Genomic DNA, 14,964 nt, shown 5'->3' with positions numbered 1-14,964 from the left:
AAGGCAAGGCTGGGATGTTCTGAGACTCTTTAAATAGGCAGAGGAAGTCCAGGCATCAATTACCGAATTCCCGCCAAATTTTCAAAGTGCCGTTACGTCACTTCCGGTTCGCGGCCATCTTGGGATTGGCAGAACGTAAAATTCTAAAAGAAGTTGTAGTACCGGCTGGCGCCACTAGATGGCGTGCAGAGGACCGCGTGCACGCAGCAGGACCAGACCTGGCTCCTGCAGAAGACGGCCGACGCGTGGAACCACGAGGTCTTCCCCTTCCTCGTGGTAACGGAGGCTGTCTCGGAGAGGCGGGAGGTCTGCCTCTTCTCCGCGGCGGTTGCGGCTCCCGCGGCAAGGCGGGAGGTCTCCCCCTCTTCCGCGGCGGCTGAGGCTGCTGCGGCAAGGTGGGGGGTCTCCCCCTCTTCCGTGGCGGCTGATGCCGCTGTGAAGAAGCCGGCGGTCTCCCTCTTCTCCGCGGCGGCTGAAGATCCGCGGACCCGGAGGAACCGGCATCCAGGTATGTCACACATATACATTAGAATGGTAGTACCTACTACTACAAATCATCCAATATTATCATTTGTGTACACTATCCCAATACACAACTATATGCAAGTAAGGGCCTCCCTGGACTATTAAGAAAGCGGGAGTATGACTGCTGGGCCAGGCCAAAGTTCAAACAGGCCAGCCGTCCCTTCATTGGACAAAAGGTGCAACAATGTTCCAGGCAGAGGGCTTAAAACGTGATGAAAGAGTAACCCCTATCTCTTTCCTGCCTGAAGCTTAAGGACAGGCACTTCCCACCCTCCCTATGGTAACTTGAATGAGAATTGTGCACATTTTGGCTGTTTATGGTTTTCTGTGTTCTTATGTTTTATGGTCACAGTGGTGGAAGATTCCCCACCTTGGCCAGCAGAAAAGTGTTGGTACCTGAATGCAGCACCTGTATGGGTTTGGGGAGGCAGGCCCAGCAGGCACCTGCTGGACCAGAACTCTTGATATTAATGGTTTAGAACCGCCTGTTGGGATTAAGGCCTAGCAGCTGGCAAGTTGTTATTGGTTAGTGTGTCATGTTATTATTATTATTATATGGTTGTACTTGTATGGAGATTTCAGAAAAGCTGCTGCCAATGCCCTTACCCACACCAATGTCTTCTATCATTATTTATGGCGAATGAGTGAATGTGTTGGGGTTTGAGGACTCTGCGTATAAGTGGTGAGATGAATCCATATAGCTAAAATGTAAACAGAAAATGGATACACCTGTAGCAGAAAACGTCTGCAAAAATTGACACATTATTAATGATATCAGAGTCAGAGCCATGGCTAGCTCCTTTTGCGCCTGAGGCAAGATTGGAAAATTGTGCCCCCCAGCAATTTTTTTTACAGAGGTTGTTTTGTTTACACTGCCCTTACACACTGCCTTTAAACACACACCTGTCCATAAACACACATTCAGGCTGCCTTTACATACACCTGCCCATTAACACACATCTACGCATACACTGCCCTTACACACGACTGCCAATTAACACGCATATACACATACACTACCCTTACACACTGTCTTACACACACACATATACCCACACCAGCTCACAAACATACACAATTCTACACTGTCCTCACACATACAAGCTTACAAACACATACATATATACACATACACTGCCCTTACACACTCCCTTCACACACACACCTGCCCATTAACACCTATATACACATACACTGCTCTTAAACACACCTGCCCATATACACTGCCTTTACTCACACGTGCCCATAAACACACAAAGCCCCCTCCACAAATCGGACAAAAAAGAAGCAAATAGCTCAGAATTCACACTCATTCTCGTTCACTCTCTCTCACGCTCTCTAAATGTTTCCCTACCTTCTCTTCTGACCACTTTCGCGTCTGCATCTTCTGCATCTTTTGCTCTCTGCTCTTTACATCTTTTCTCTGCTCTCTGCCATCTTTGTTCGCACCTCCTCAGGCATAACCCGGCAGAAACTTCCATCGCTTGCGGTGACAATCTTCCTGAGCCTCTAATCGGGGAGAGGATGTCACTGAAAGAGCCATCATTTTCTCATAACTTGAGCTAAGGGCAATATGGTGGCACATCTGGCCACGTCCTCTCCCCGATCCTCCATTCGGGGGAGAGGATGTCACTGAAAGAACTGTCATTTTGCCATAACTTGAACTGAGGGCAATGTGGAAGGATCAGGGAGAGGATGTCACTGCGAGCACCACCATTTTGATGGAAGTTCCTGCCAGGTAATGTCCAGGGAGATGTGGACAAAGATAGCAGAGAGAAGAAGATGCAGAAGTGGAAGTGGTCGGTAGAGAAGGTATGGGAACCATCTAGAGAGTGAATGAGAGTGTGAGAGAGAGTGAATGTGGGTAATGGGCAATTAATTTTGTTCCTGAATAAAATATGCCCCCGAATTTTCAGCCGAACAGCGAGCCAAAAACCAGTCCAAAAATTTGTCTGAATCGTGTTTGACCTATTTGCACATGAGGACTGCTGAGGACTGCCAGTTTAACAATAATGGCTAATATCAGTGGCGACTCTAGAAACAATATATAGGGGGGGCACACAAGATACCACAGTCAAACTGGGGGGGCATTCATAATTTCCAAAAGTAATGTGCTATGGAATTATACTTTTGTTACTGGGCTAAAATAATACTTGATCATTCAACATGGGAAGCCTGAAGCCACAAATGAGTGCGACTTATCCTTGAAATAAATATTATAACACAATAAATAACTTTTCCACTAAATTATTTCAGGGCCTTGAACGTTTTGTCCCCTGAAGTCACTACAACTTCAGGAGGGCATTTTATCTCTGGATAAATATAAATTAAATAATTCATACTGTAAGTTAAGTGCCAGGAACAGATGACCAAACACCAACACAGGCTCTGTCACACCAACACCCAGACACACACCAGGACAGGCTCTGTCACACCGACACCCAGACACACACCAGGACAGGCTCTGCCACAAAGACACCCAAACACATCAGGACAGGCTCTGCCACACTGACACCCAAACACATCAGGACAGGCTCTGCCACACTGACACCCAAGCACACACCCTAGGACGGGCTCTGCCACACTGACAACTGAACGCACACACCAGGACAGGCTCTGCCACACCAACACCTATACACACACACCCGAGGACAGGCTCTGCTACACCGATAACCAAAAACACACAAACAGCAGGACACAATCTACATCACAGACGTCTACATCAGGATGGATTTTTCACACTGCATTGTTGTTTATACCCCCTTAGTGTTTTTGCCCCTTGTGTATTGATGCCCCTGCTGCCCATATATATTAAATATTAGCCCCAGTTGCCAATAGCAGGTATAGATCAACACATTAACACACAAACCAAGCTTTGCATGTATAGATCAACTGAAATTCACTTGTGATCTCAGCACTGAATGTATATATCAAATAAACAGAATCAGACATACAAATCCTGTATTTGCAGGTATACAATAATAATATATGAAACGTAGCATTGCAGGTATAGATCAAATAAATACATGGAAACAGCATTGCAGGTATTAATAAGACATACAAACACTGTATTTGCAGGTACACATAAATAATGTATGGAAATATATAGATATGGATCTACAGAATAACACAAAAACCCAGCTTTGCAGGTATAGATCAATTGGAATTCACATAAAAACACGGCATTAAAAGGTATATTTAAAACCCCCAGAATTACCCACACCCCAAAGCCAGCCCTGGCGTCCACACTGCCCACACAGCAATCACACTCCTATCATGCCAGGTCAGCCAGTACATGCTGGTACAGGGTGGCTGTAAGTGATGTGTAGACCCCATACTGCTGGCAGCATCAATACACAAGGGGGGGGGGCAGCTAGCTAGTTTTCAGCATGTACTGGCTGACTTGGCATGATAGGAGTGTGATTGCTAACAGCAATCAAAGTCCCATCATGCCTAGGTTCCAGCACTTACACATCCAACCAGTAAATCCTGGAACCTAGGCATGATGGGACTGTGATTGCTGTTAGCAATCACACTCCTATCATGCCAAGTCAGCCAGTACATGCTGGTACAGGGTGGCTGTGATGTGCAGACCCCATACTGCTGGCAGCATCAATACACAATGGGGGCAGCTAGCCAGGTTTCAGCATGTACTGGCTGACTTGGCATGATAGGAGTGTGATTGCTAACAGCAATCACAGTCCCATCATGCCTAGGTTCCAGCACTTACACACACTCATTCATTCATATACTCATTCAAACACCCTCCCCACCACCTTACCTGCACTGCAGCTCCTCGATGACTTCGGCAAGACTTCAGCAGGGGGTGCGGCCTCCCTCTGCGTTCTCTGCTAGCTTCCGCTTCCTGTATGCAGCACAGAAGACCCTCCCATAGGTAAGTAGCAGGGCTCGTGGTGCGGCCCGAGTAAGATCGGTTGCCTTGGCTGCCGATCTTACGCGGGCCACACCCTCTCTCTCCTCCACATAAAAAAAAAAAATAATAATAAAAAAAAGACGGGATTTAAAGTCGCATTGCGACTTTATTCCAAATTCGGCAGGGGGGCAACAGGGGGGGCAAGGATTAACCTAGGGGGGGCAATTGCCCCCCCTTGCCCCCCTGTAGCGACGCCACTGGCTAATATAGAAGAACCATATTGTGAAACCGCATATAAAATAAATGCCTATTTACAAATTACAGAACAAAAAAAGTTACTTACATAATGAAATCTAGCTGTAAGTTTCTTAATGCAGGTCAGACAGCCAGGGAATTCTGACACATAATTTATGAACATATGTAAATCATAAATAATTTAAATAAAGTTAGCAGAGTTTGCAGACATTTTATATTATACAAAGTGTGTAGCTCCAGTTAATTGGACTGACAAGCTTTTGATGGGGAACAAAAATGTTTTGTCTATGTTTAGTACTGAAAGAAACATTTGTATTACAATTTATTTTTATATTTTTTATACTATATACACAGTATATATATATATATATATATATATACTATATACACAGTATATATGTATACTGTGTATATATGTCAAAATACAAGTCTTGAGACTTGTTGAGCTCCTAGTTATCTGGTTCAAAAAAAAAAAAAGCTGGTGGTAATCACCTATATAAGGTATTGGTTTCCAGCCAATGCCCCATTTCCGGCACAAGTTTCAGAAGAACTGTATCCAATAACTCATTTGCTGCATGTGATTCTATGACTATTTACAGACAAACGTGTTCAACAAGAACATCACCAATCTTAAAGAAGAAATTCAAAATCACTGTAATTTGTTAGTTAGCCAAGTTAAAAATCGATGTAAAGCACAAAGAAAATGATTTGGCAGACAGTATCATATGATTAAGCGTTTGCCACAGGCGCGAAACGCGTAAGGTGTTTCACTTCACTGGGTACTTAGTATGCTTCTTTCCCGCAGTGGCACGAATAATATAAATCTTTGAAGTAACATTTGTTTGTTGCCTACTTTCTTCATGAGGTACTGTCTGCCAAATCCTTTTCTCTGTTCTTTGCTTGTTGATTGGAATCCAGACATCACAGGCTGACTCCCTCCACTGTCAGTTTCCATTGATGTAAGTTAAAAGGTTGACATTTAATGTCTCAAATTACACAATGTATATATTGTTGTGTTTGAAGAAGACTTAATTGACCTGCTGCGGAATAATGCTATTATTTAAACCTAAAGACAAGGGGCACGGTCCATAATATGTGTCCTATAAGTGATAAAGGTTGTGTGGAAACCTTCCTTCTATTTTACTGGCAGGATCGACACTAATCTTGTGTTTTTTAATATTTTAGAAAACTCTTGCCAATTTACTAAGATCCACTGTCAACTTGTTCCATAGTGAAAATATTAACAGAGAACAATGCTTTAAATTAGTTTTATAAAAAAATATTTCAAATAATTTCATGGTGTTACAGACTCCCATCATTTTTTATTAGTAGTATTAAATTAAATTTTTTGTTATTTTCTTTTTTCAATCAGTTCTATTTTTTGCATTACATAATCTTTTTTCCCGGGAACTGCTTGTATGAACTTGCCGGTTGTGGCGATGTTACAAGCAAAAGCGAATGGCAAAATCTCCAATTTTTTTTAAGATTCACTAATTTATGCACAATGTTTTGGCACCATTACAACCTCTTTGATGAGGTAAAGTAGAAAGGGACTACATATAAATGACTAATCGGTAGAAGTAGCCACAAAAATGAGGGGGGTAGTCTTATTAATGGTTATGGTTGTGATTGATGGGTCCAACAACTTGTGGAGTTTTCTCCTTACCTATGTTCACTTTGGCTAATCAGCGTTTACAAGGGGAAGGGACAAGCAAAGACAAATTATTTTGCCAATGCCATTTTAATTTGTTAGTGTTGTGCTGAAGATTTACTTGAGTGGGGTGGATTGGAGAAGCTGTACAACTATAGGCCATTTTACTGAATTACTGGGACTGCAGCAGAAGGCTGTTTCCTTTTTTATGTGATAATTTATTTAACTGTATTTGTGCTGTTTTTCAATGTAAAAATACATTTAAGAACCAATTCTATAAATATGTTCCTCTATTAAGTTGTGCCTTAGTTATACACTTATATTACCAGCAAAACAGGCCATAGGATTGTAGAATGTGTGCAGTGTGTTTTAGTTTACATAGGTGTTGGTTCATCCACAATTTATAAGATGTCCTAACATCTTACTCAGACTCACTTCCTTATGACATGATTTAAATTGATCACCTCAGAGCAACTGCTGCCAGTTTGCGCCTGAAGCAAAGCTGTGCTAACTTTGCTTCAGGGGCAAACTGGCAGCAGTTAATCTGAGGTAAACAATTATTTTTTTTTCTGAATGTTGGGGTAATTCAGTCCTGCACCAAGTAGCTGTGTGCGTTTATCTGCCTCGTGCCCTCCCTGGCCTCTATTGCTGCTGCTCTATCTCCTTCCTTGCTCTGGGGTGGTCAATTGTCAAATGTGTATTTCTAATATTTGGGAAAATCCAGTCTTGTACCATTTGGCTCGATGTGTCTATCCACCAGTGCCTGGCCTGTACCCTGCCCTGTGCCTTGTTCTGGCACTGCGGCACTGAGGAAAAATCCTGGACAATCTGGATGTGGCTGTCTGGCAGAGCTTGCTTTGTGTCCTGCCTTTGCTGTTGCAGTCCACTTCCATACTCTGGGGAATTATTTCTTTTTTTCTAATAATGGGGTGTCTGTCTGCCAGTTCCTACCCTGCCTCTGGGCCTCAATTTTCTTTCTTACTCTGTTTTTGTTTTCCAAGATGGGGTAGGGGATTGTAATAATGGTTGAACTTTGGTCCTGTAAAATCCTGTAAGTTCCTGTCCTATGCCTTGCCCTGCCTCCGCTGCTGCACTTAAATCCCCTTCTTCAGTCTAAAGGAAATCATTTTATATTTATAGTGCAGAAAGTCAGACATGTAATGAGACTTTTCCCAACTACGTTCAGTAGTGCGGGAACAACGTCGTCGGGTTACAGTCGTGTGCCAGGGTTGGAAATGTGAACGTTGTGAGGAGCGAGTACTAACTGGTGCTACATGCTCAAGAGCAGATGTGAGAGTGGAGTTGTTAGTGAGAGAGCACATGCTAGAAAAAATAAGGTTCAGGGTGTCAGCCAGATGTCGGATTAATTCAGTTTTTCAGTATAGTTGCCTTCATTTGGTCATGTATTTTGGACAGAATGTCATGTGACATCTGCGTGAGTGTTACAAACTATTGCATCTTTATATTACATATGGTAATAAAAAATGTCTATTGATGTATTTTAAAAAAACATTGGTAACTTTACCTTAGGAGAGTTAAAACCACTAATGATCACACAAATTTATAATGCAGTCTGTAAATATCCTGAAAATATTTGTTAGAAAATGTTTGTTTATAAAATTTGCATATTCCTATTAACAACTGACTCAATATTTAGGTTTACATGGATTGAAAACCTTTGAATGCTAATTCTAAGAATTTGGGTTAAACTTTGCCCCCAAGACATTAATCAATTTTAAATTGGCCTAAAATGGCTGCTGTACTACAAAGAACTTCAGTTTGCATCAGTGAGACATTTATCCAGTTCTGGGAAATACAAAATTGTAATTATATATTATTCCCTAAAGGTCCATTAGGAAATCACTAAATTATATGTATAATCTCTACAAAGCAGATTATGCAAAAATGATTTACTGTAATTAGAGACTAATACTGCCTAATCGAAAATACTTATTTGGAACAGTCTAGGCCCAAGCAGAATGAAATAGTCCTGGATGCTTTGTTGAAATGTAGGCTGGGATATTTAGAACCTAGTATTGCTTCCAATTATTATTGAGTACTGTAAGGCATGGTACACAATCTAAGACTGATAATACTTGACCAAGTTAAACCCCCCAAAATAATGTTTATTGTGCAAGAGACTTTATAGGAACTTTATAGGAAATTGTTAGTAAAATGCCCCACAAAGGCATCCGACTGCCACCTTAACCAGCCTTTCTCTGCTTGCTAACATATCCCATACAAGCAATTGGACTCAAAGCTCTCTTTTCTCCAATTTCAGCACTTCTTTTCAGAACATCTGAGCAAATGCAGGCATTGGCTATCTCAGACCACGGTGGTTTGCCACAGTGGTTTTGCCCTATAATTACATAATTTTATGGCAGTAACTGAAGTATCAACATGCCTTCAAGCCAGTGGCGTCGGCAGGGGGGGGCCAGAGGGGGCCATGGCCCCCCCTACATTATGCTGTGCCCCCCAGTGTGCCCCCCCAATTGAAATGCGATGCCGCTTTGACCCGGCCCACCGCCGGGAGACCGGGACATTTCCCGGTGTGCCGGCAGATTGAGCTGAAATTGCAGCCGATGCGGCTGACAGTTTCAAAGCGGTTTTAAAACCGAAGCGGTTTTAAAACCGAAGCGGTTTTACAGCCGCTTTGAAACTGTCAGCCGCATCGGCTGCAATTTCAGCTCAGACAGTTTCAAAGCGGTTGCAAAACCGCTTCGGTTTTACAGCCGCTTTGAAACTGTCTGAGCTGAAATTGCAGCCGATGCGGCTGACAGTTTCAAAGCGGTTTTAAAACCGAAGCGGTTTTAAAACCGAAGCGGTTTTACAGCCGCTTTGAAACTGTCAGCCGCATCGGCTGCAATTTCAGCTCAGACAGTTTCAAAGCGGTTGTAAAACCGAAGCGGTTTTAAAACCGAAGCGGTTTTACAGCCGCTTTGAAACTGTCTGAGCTGAAATTGCAGCCGATGCGGCTGACAGTTTCAAAGCGGTTTTAAAACCGAAGCGGTTTTAAAACCGCTTTGAAACTGTCAGCAGCCGGCCGTTTAATGGCTTGCCAATCGCTGAGGCTCTTCGTCCCGCCCCTTTGAAGATGCACCGTGATGCTCAAGGGGGCGGGCACTTTCGGAACAGATGCTCTATGACAGGGAGCACGCGGTAGGAGAGCAAGAGCAGCGGTGTTAAGGCGGAAAAAGGAAGACTTCAAAAAAGTAATTATTTCATTTTATAAAAATAGTTGAGGGTCTTCAAATGTCATTTGAAATTAAAAGGAGAACCCCCATTAAATATGTTTGGGTTAAAAATGCCATTATTTAATATTTGTGTTATTTGCTCTAAGTCAGAGCAAGGAGCAGTGCACTAGAGCAAGTACACCAGATCTCACTGGAGGTGGCACATTAACAAGGGGGGGGGCTGCCTTGGGAAAATAAAATACATAAAGATGGTGGCTGGCAGGCTGGGGACATAATTACACATCAGGGGGGTTAATACACATTTGTATGGGGGCCATTATAATAACCATTACAAGGGGTTGGTGCATCAATACACAAGGGAGGGGGGCAGGCTTGGGGCATCAAATAAATCAATACACAAGGGAGGGGGGCTGGCTGGGGGCATCAAATAAATCAATACACAAGGGAGGGGGGCTGGCTGGGGGCATCAAATAAATCAATACACAAGGGTGTATAGCAAAAATGCACAAAGGAGGGTGGCTGGGGGGGCACAAATACACAAGGGGCAATACACACAAACAGAGCAATGTGGAAAGCATTTTTATACTAGTAGTAGTTTATACTTAATAATATTAGTAGGTTATCCCATCCTGGTGTGGGGGTCCATGTGGCAGCAGAGCCTGCCCTGGGGTGTGTATTTGGGTGTCAGTGTGGCAGAGCCTGTCCTGATATGTGTTTGGTCATCTGTTTCCTGGCACTTTATTTGCTGTAGAGGGTTAAATAGAACTTTGTAATTTGTATTTATCCAGATTTTGTGGTCACTTCAGAGGACAAAACTTTCTAGGCCTAGAAATCAGTGAGAGGAAAAGTAAAGGTTTTGTGTTATTTACTCTTATTTCAATCTGAATATATTATTAAAAAGGAAACTTAGATGTTGGTTCAGAGTTTGTGAAACTCAGTTCTTGATTTCATTATACAGGACGCTATTCCCCTTTGGTTTCACAGGCCTTCTCAGACCAAGTGGTACTCAGCTTAGTTATAAGCAGCTGCATGCATTGTGTTATCTGTAATGAGGTGTTCATTTGTTCATTTGGTGACGCAGTGCTAAGATGGTTGTGATGCATTAATGCATTAATATTGTTAAGAATAATGCTATCACTGTTTTGTTGCGCTGAATAAAACTGGACTTTTTCATCTAAAATTTTTTGCAGTAGCAAATGTTTGATTCCATTATGTCTAATCTTAATTTATTTGGGCCTTTTAACTTTTTTGATTTCTGGGATTTTAATAATGTGATAAAAATGATTTATAGTTGTTTGGATGTCAAATAGTGTGTATAATTCTGTTGATCTGTATCTGCTATGTTTCCATACATTATTTATGTATACCTGCAAATACAGGGTTTTTTTTTGTCTAATTCAGTTGCATGTGTTGTTTCCATGTGTTGTTTATTTGATCTATACCTGAACTACAGGGTGTAAGTAAAAGAGCGGTATGGTTTAGTGAATGAGGGGACAAAGGGACTCTGGGGATGATTACAGGAGAGAGGACCTCTCACTGTCACGGTGCAGGACTGACTCTCACTGTCTTCTCCCGATCTGCAGTCAGTGTGGCAAATATATTTTTTTCGGTGTGGTAGCGGAGGGAGTGATTGCATGCAAGGGAGCGCTGAGCAGGACCCAAGAAAATGCTTGGGTAGGGTCCAATTTTTTCACTATAAAGTATATTGGCAACAGGGTCTAATGTTTATATATATGTATATATATGTATTGGCAGCAGGGGCTAATATTTATTTATATATTGGCAGCAGGGTCTAATATTTATATATTGACAGCAGGGTTTAATATTTATATATATTGGCAGCAGGGGCTAATATTAATATATATCGGAAGCCGGGACTAATAATATATACCGGCAGCAGGGTCTAATATTAATATATATCAGCAGCAGGAGCTAATATTAATATATATCGGAAGCAGGGGGTAATAAGTGCATATTATGTAGTTAAAAATGCACGTCTAACGTGTATATATATATATATATATATATATATATATATATATATATATATATATATATAGTGTATATGTACCATTTTATAATTGGCCCCCCTACTTTGGTCCCTGGCCCCCCATGTGCCCCCCCTAAATATGAAAGCTGGAGACGCCACTGCTTCAAGCTAATGCTTTGCCTCCATGAAGTCATTCTGAAAATAATGTTGGACTGAAAAGTTACCTGAAATGTTCAACTGACCTGCAAACACATTGTTTAATGTACACAGCCCTTAGACTAAAAAAACCTGCAGAAAATATTGTGTTTTCATTTCCTTCTATTTTCATTGCTGTTCAAAATGTAACCGTTTGTGACATTTTTTATTTTATTTGGTTTAATGCTAGGCATCTTCATGTGTACCATCAAGAATACAATGAATTAGGACAAAAGGCCATGACACCTTTACTACCTGTTTATTGCAAGTTAAACCTTTCTATCCATTTGTCAATGCTCAGTGTGACGAGGCTGAAGTAGTATGGAACATACATATAATGCATATTTGGATTTTTACTGGCCTAAAACGTAAAAAAGAAAATTTGCTTAATGGCAAAACATGGCAATTTCGAGAGATATGGATGAGGTGTTTGCCTGCCAGGAAAAATGAGAGATCAGATACATATGACACTTGGTGACCATCACATAATTTGAACAAACATATGTATGTTATGTTAGGATTTATTAAATGTTTTATATAATGGGAAGGGCCAATTTACAAGAATATGATTGTTTCAAAACACCTTCTGATGTTTACAATATTCTTGTCCCGGCCCTTATTCACTTTTCTACTTAATCGCTAATTTCCTTAAACTGTAATTCACATACTTTCACTGGGAAGGAAGCAGTATTAAAGATACAAGCATGCGTTTTTTTTATCAGCCTAGTCATTTTTAATCACTTCCACTGAAAAACACTGCTGCAGACATTCTGTTTCACCTCCTTTGAGCCTGCCGGCTGTCAATACACTTTTGACATGCGTGTGTATATATATTCTTATTTTCTAGATGGAATGTGGCATCATTTCAAAGAGAGATCTCATTAAAGTTTCATCATATGAGAAGACTGAGAATCCCCATGTGTCATATGATTGAAACAAGAAGGCAAAACGAGTATACTATTCTCACAATTTCCAAGGCTATTTGTAAATAGCATCTAATTAAAGTATCTCAGAAAATATTACTATGTATAGTGTGATCAGCCTCTGGTAAATGTTTGAAGGAAATAAAAATTTTGTTTCATTTACTGCTTTGGGCTTAATATATTTAGTCATTTTGCTTGAAACATTAAGAGTAGAAAAAAAGAGACTGAATTATCATAAATATGCAGTTATGTGAATTTTAATTGTTGAAAATGGGTTCTGAAATAATAAAAAGTTGCGTGGGATATGAAAACATCTTGTAAGATTTGTGTTTATGACCCATGATACATGTATGCTATTAACAGGTGATTTCTTATACAAACACACTTTGGCCTGTTTGCGGTTTCCTATCAAATTATTTACGTTTTCAGCATTTCCTTGTATATAATGAGAAAGATAAATCATTTTTCTGCACACAGAATCCTGTCTTTAATTGGAGATGTACTGTTTGTTAGACAAATACAAAAGCTTGCATTTTTTCATAGACATTATAAAATGAGGTGAGGTTTCATTTTCCAAAAGAAATTGGGGCTGATTTTCTGCCGATTCTGAAAAAATATGTAATGATTCACAACGGAGGCTATTATAGTTTCTTGTTGAGGCATAAATATATTCAAACAGCAAATGGGTTATTAATTACAATCAAATAAATAATTCCACTTCATAATTTATATATTACTAATGGGCGACTTGTCACTTGTTACTAAGTGACTTATTAAGCCATTATTTAATACATAGGAACAACAGCATATTCCAACAGGATAACACATATTCAATTATAAATAGACTGAAATTATGAAATATTTGTGAGAAATGAGTGAGATATTTGATATTACGGTACAACATGCTCAAGTAATCTAGAATATAGACAATACTACTATACACACGAATATTATGATATATTGACATTCTGCTCCCGCTTTCATTTATACTGAAGGCTGTAGCAAGTACAGCCGACTAGTTTTCTTGTTTCCATTATTATATTATCTATAAGCCTCGCTTATTCAAAGCACTAAGGGACTTACCAAAGCTATATTAATAACATAATAATAAATATAAATCAATAACAACTATTTCTCTTGAACAACAAAAAACACCCATGGGACTTATGTATTTTTCAGAATGGTCAAAATGTCCATTTTAGGAGATACATAAGTCCTGCGAGTGCTTTTCATTGTTCAGTATTGATTTCAGCACCCAGGTTGTAAATTATCTATCATTCCATCTATCTGCACATATTGGAACAATGTCAAAGTCATACAGATACCAAAGGTAACAAAGTATAGAACAGTCACACAAAAAATGAAAATATTGTAGATGATTTGGGTAGTACCTACATGAATTGAACCTTTTCTACATTATCTATACGTATATATATATATATGTATATATATATATATATATATATATATATATATATATGTGTGTGTATATCACTCTCCATACAGTACATATATATTTTGGTACCTTTTACTATACCTTAAAGAGGATCAAGAGATTTTCCACCTATAGGCTGTTAACATTTTGTATGTCTGAGGGGAGCATAATAATGGACATAGATATAACAGAATGAATACCATAAGTACCGTCTTAGCTGTTGCGTTCATGATCCTCATTTACACAGTTTAAGAATCCTATCTCTGTAATTGCTTAAGGGCCGCTAATAAGTGATTGCAATTAGCCCTGCTTGAGAACACATGATTCAATCAATTTGCAGTGCACCACCTGTGTTCAGTCAGATATATTAAGATTATGCCTGATTTTTGCTGCTAGAAGAATAAGTATTTTCGGCTGTAAATGTATTAACTGTACTATGACGGAAGACATATATGATCCTATTTGGTTATGCGTATTTACTCTATAGTCTATATGGTCAGTGCTCCTCAACCTTCTCCTCAAGGCACACCTAACAGTCCAGGATTTAGTTATTAATCAGGTGTGTCTAAGGTGTTTAATGTGTTTTTGTTTTGTAATTTTTCAACACCTTAGACATACTTGAATTGCATCATTTGTTTAAGTATGTACATTAGAAAGGGATCAAAATCTCTAGGCAGGCAGGTGGGAAATTAAATTCAGTACGGACAAATGTAATGTTATGCAATATAGGGGACAAAAAGCAAGGCAATAAATCCTTTAACCCCTTAAGGACCAGACTATTTTTTATACCCTTTGTGACAACACTTTTGTGGTGCTCAAGTTTAGCTGTAATTTTCTCCTCTCCTATTTAGTGTACCCATACAACTTATATATTGTTTTTTCAGGACAAGAAGGGCTTTCTTCAGATAACATTTGTTTGATC

The 14,964-nt window shown here is 40.0% G+C and overlaps 1 long non-coding RNA gene across 1 annotated transcript; it reads left to right on the top strand.

The window, feature by feature from the left end:
• Positions 1-2,352: 2,352 nt before the first annotated feature.
• Positions 2,353-4,733, top strand: LOC128483832 (uncharacterized). The gene is made up of 2 exons (XR_008351111.1): positions 2,353-2,550; positions 4,670-4,733. It is a non-coding gene; the product is annotated as an uncharacterized LOC128483832 (long non-coding RNA).
• The last annotated feature ends 10,231 nt before the right edge of the window (positions 4,734-14,964 follow it).

This window comes from Spea bombifrons, chromosome 3, assembly GCF_027358695.1.
Source record: "Spea bombifrons isolate aSpeBom1 chromosome 3, aSpeBom1.2.pri, whole genome shotgun sequence".
Lineage (NCBI taxonomy): Eukaryota > Metazoa > Chordata > Amphibia > Anura > Pelobatidae > Spea > Spea bombifrons.
This window is presented reverse-complemented; position numbering and strand designations above follow the sequence as displayed.